Consider the following 4,655-nt stretch of genomic DNA (forward strand, 5'->3'; position numbering starts at 1 on the left):
GCCTTTGGTTATTCAAAAAATTTTTTCGGTCCTCTCCCCTGGGGACTCTAGCTTAGCCCATTAAGCCTTATAGCATAATTTAAACCATATTTAGCAGTAATTAAACAAAAATGAGTAAGTACTCTTGCTTTTTTTTTAATTTTTAAAGATTTTTATTTATTTGACAGAGATCACAAGTAGGCAGAGAGGCAGGCAGAGAGTGAAGGAGGGGAAGCAGGTTCCTTGCTGAGCAGAGAACCTGATGCGGGGCTTGATTCCAGGACCCCGAGATCACGACCCAAGCCAAAGGCAGAGGCTTAATCCACTGACCCACCCAGGTGCCCCTGGAACTTTTTCATAATCAACATTACTTATGATCTTCTGCAGTGGTTAGTAACCCTATCTGCCCCCAAACAATCTCTTTTTTTAAAATAAAATATTTTATAATGCTCTTTTTGTTCTGGAAAGTCTGTACCCTTGTCAATCATGAGGCTGTGTGGCTGCCCACTGCTGTTCACAGTTAGATGGGGGCAAAGAGGCATCACCAGGTATCTGGCCTCTTCCTCCCTGCCCCCACTGTTTAAAAGCAGCCCTACCTCCTCCTGCTGATCAGGGCCAGTCACCGCCACCAAAATGATGACTCAGGGACTTCAGGTTCCCAGCCACAGAGTTCAGTGTGCCCTGGGTGGCATGTAGCTTGTGGTTGAACGGACCCCTGCTGTATCCCCTGGCAAGAGTGGAACCCTTTTGAGAACTAGCATCTGCAACCCTGCAGGACCCACAGTGGTGAGGACAGCCAGTACAAACCCCCCCACCCAGGGAGTCATGGGGGGGCGTGGGACTCCTCTCATTTCTGCTCCTTGGTTCCTACCGCCATATTTTATTGGGAACACGACCAGAAAGGCCGCTCTGCAGACTTCTAGTACAGGAGTCCTCCCTTATCTGCAGTTTCCTGCTCTGGGGTTTCAGTGATCCACAGTCAACTACCATCTGGAAGAAGAAAATCCTCCTCACGTATCATCGGAAGGTCAAAAGTAATGTTCCGTCACCACGCCGACGTCGTTCTCTCAGCACAAAAGCATTTTATCATCTCACACCATCACCCAAAAAGAAAAAAAAAAGTGAGCACGTGTAATAAGATATTTTGAGAGTGACCACCTTCATACAACTTTTATTGCAGGATATGGTTATAATTGTTCTATTTTTATTGTTAATCTCTTATGGTCCCTAATTTATAAATTAAACTTTATTACAGAAATGTCTGTATGGGAGAAAAATAGAGTTTACCTAGGGTTCAGTTCAATCTGCAGCATCGAGCATCCCCTGGGGGTCTTGGAATGTAACCCCAGTAGATAAAGGGGCACTTTTATTGCACCTGTATTTTGCCTCTGAATACTAGGAGTTGGTTCCTGTGCCTTTGGAAGGTGGTTCCAGTGTCGCGTGAGCCTGGCTGTTTCTGCTGGTGCAGGATGTAATCTGACCCATGGATTCCATGGTCATGGACTCCCTCCCACTGTCAAGTGGATCCCTTGTTCTGATGCTATGTTGTATGGGATTCCATACCGATGGACCGGGACGTCCGTCAGGACAGCAGTCATGGCTTGAAGCTCTACAGAGAGGAAAGACTAGCCGACTAGCTGGCTATCCCCATGAGGAGCAAACCACTGGCCCTTCCAGGATGGAGGGAGTCCAAAATAGTAGTTTTGCCACCAGCTGGGCTCCCCGAGGGTTGGCACTTGGTGCTGACAGGTTAGCCATTTGGACACAGCCATAGCCATATGGAGCTTGCTAAGTGCTATATTCATGTTAAGTTAATGTGGTGAAGATTCTCTTTTTTTCTTCCCGCCCTTTACAGAGCTGCTTCCATCTAGCAGGCTCCCCTCTTGCCCTCCAACACCTGGGCTCCCTGCCCTGTGGGTTCGGCAGGAGACCCAGCAGACCACAGAGGAGGAGGAGAGAAAGACTGTCTATCCACCCCCCAGCCCCCACTTTCCAACTCACAGTGTCCCTTAACCAAAGTCCACAGCTCCTCCCCTACAGACCTTTTTATAGCTCCAAGCATTCACAGGGTCCCCCCAAGAGCTCCTCCTCCTCATCCCTTCAGCAAGAATGGGAATGCTCCCCACTGTTGCTACCCCAGGGGGCTTCTTCAAGCCTCCCCTGTCGGCTTCCCCTCAACTGCCCCACTTTGTGAAGGGTCTTTACAGTCAGGCGGTCTGTGGTCCAAGGAGGCCGTCTGTCCCTTCCAGGACCCCAACTAACAAAAACAACATAGAGTATTTTCTTCTGGCCTTTAACATGAGCTACAGGCAGCAAACCTATTTTCGCCTTGCCTTAATTCATTTGACAAATATTTACCGAGCATCAGCCATGTGTCAGGTCCTGTTCTGTTTTTTGAGAAAACAGTGGTCAGCAAGACAAAGGTCTTGCTAACGGAAAAGTAACTTTAAACAGCAATAAGGGGCCTGATCCCTCCAGTAATCCTTTGGAGGGGGGCTGTGGGTGCAGCTACCTTAGGGTGGGGGTCCTGCAAAGGTCCTTTGGGGCCAGGGAGATTTGAGAACGACCTGAAGAAGAACTTGCTGTTCAAAGATCTGAGAGCAGAGCATTCCAGATAGTGAGGTAGTAGGCGAGGGCAAGAGCCTAGTGGATCAATGAGCTTGGCTTTTTTTTTTTTTAGGTTTTCATTTAAATTACAGTTATTAATATACATTTTTATATTAGTTTCAGGTGTACTGTATAGAGATTCAACACTTCCCTACATCACCCGTGTTCATCACGACAACCTCCCCCTTTACTCCCCATCCCGTTTCCCCCGTCCCCCCACACACCTCCCCTCTGGCAACCATCAGTTTGCTCTCTATAGTTAAGAGTCTGTTTCTCAGTTTCTCTCTCTCTTTCTTCCCTGTCATCATTTGTGTTATTTCTTTTTTTTTTTTTAAGATTTTATTTATTTATTTATTTGACAGAGAGAGATCACAAGTAGGCAGAGAGGCAGGCAGAGAGAGAGAGAGGGAAGCAGGCTCCCTGCTGAGCAGAGAGCCCGATGTGGGACTCGATCCCAGGACCCCCGAGACCATTACCTGAGCTGAAGGCAGGGGCTTAACGCACTGAGCCACCCAGGCGCCCATAAAGAAGAGGGTTTTTTGTTTTGTTTTGTTTTTTTAAGAGTGTTCTTTATTAGCAATGCACCTTTTCATACTTTTTTTTAAAGTAGGTTCCATGCCCAACATGGGGCTTGAACTCATGACCCTGAGATCAAGAGCTATATGCTCTACTGACTGAGCCAGCCAGGAACCCCATTTGTGTTATTTCTTAAATTCCACATGTGAGTGAAATCATATGGTCTTTGTCTTTCTCTGACTGACTTATTTCGCTCAGCATAATACTCCTTAGCTCCCTCCAAATCATTGCAAATGGCAAGATTTCATTCTTTTTGGTGGCTGATTAATAGTCCATTGTATAGATATACTACCTCTTCCTTATCCATTCAACAATCGGGGGACACTTGGGCTGCCTCCGTCATTTGGCTATTGTAGATAACGCTGCTACAAACATGAGGAAAGACAGTAATGTTAATACAGGTAATGGGCAACTAGCCTATGTGTGGGTAGACTTATAATCCGGTGTAGGCCTCTTTCCGAGTAGACAATCTAGTTTGCTTAGTGAGTGCTTTTCAGCCTATTTATTGGGTACACACGGGATTTTAGCATAGCCCCAAGTTCTACATGAGCCCCATTTATAAGGAAGTTCACGGCTACGAAGTTGCAGAGGTAGTAAGACGCCAATCACTTCTGTTTTATCCCAGTCTCAGAGGTGGTTTTCCCCTCTGAATTAAGGGAGTAAGGAGGGACATACCAGCTGGAGGTCCTCAACAGTTTTCAGAGATGACTAATCTAGCCACTGACATGAATAATCCGCAGACACCCAGAGAGCGAGGGGAAGATATAACAGGTCTTTTTCTTGAATGAACGAATGAATGAATGAATGGTTGTGGAATTGCCCAAATCACAAAGTTCCAAGCCAGCAGTGCGTGATTTTCTTTGAGTATTACCAACGATATTGGAAGCATAATAGTGAGACCCATTTTCGAATATGAGTACACTTGATAGGAATGTGTGACCAGGCAGAGACCCCGCCTTACTTCCAGCCTTTCTTCCCTTTCTTGGAAAGACTGGGGCTTCTTCGTTCTCATTCAGACCTTGCTACCTAAGTCTGCAGCAGGACCGTGGGATAGCTCACTGTGTTGCTACTGGATTATTTGGGCCAAGCGGTGCTTCCACAACGGAATGAAGTCATCACCTGAACAAAAGTTGGAGCTCTTTTCCCCCCATCTTTTCCATGCGTGATAGTCCCGATTTTTTCAAACGAAAACCCTCTCTAGGTCAGCGGCGAGGTCTTAACAATTTCTGCTCCCAGCACCCCATGTCTGGCACCTAATAAATGGGTGAGAGCGCTGAGATTCTGCTTGGTGAGATCGAAACCCGGACCGCGTCTCCAGGCGCTAGTGCGCAGAGATCGCTTTCGGCCACCGAGCGGCGCCAAGGCACCATCCAGGCCGGACCCACTAAGTTTTCCACGGGGTTTGAAGTTCTTAACTTAAAAAAAAAAAAAAAAAAAAAAGTGTCAGAAAGGTTAATTCACAAGTCTAGGGGCATTTCCCCCAGGCACGCATG

This window comes from Lontra canadensis, unplaced genomic scaffold, assembly GCF_010015895.1.
Source record: "Lontra canadensis isolate GAN:19392208 unplaced genomic scaffold, GSC_riverotter_1.0 scaffold181, whole genome shotgun sequence".
NCBI lineage: Eukaryota > Metazoa > Chordata > Mammalia > Carnivora > Mustelidae > Lontra > Lontra canadensis.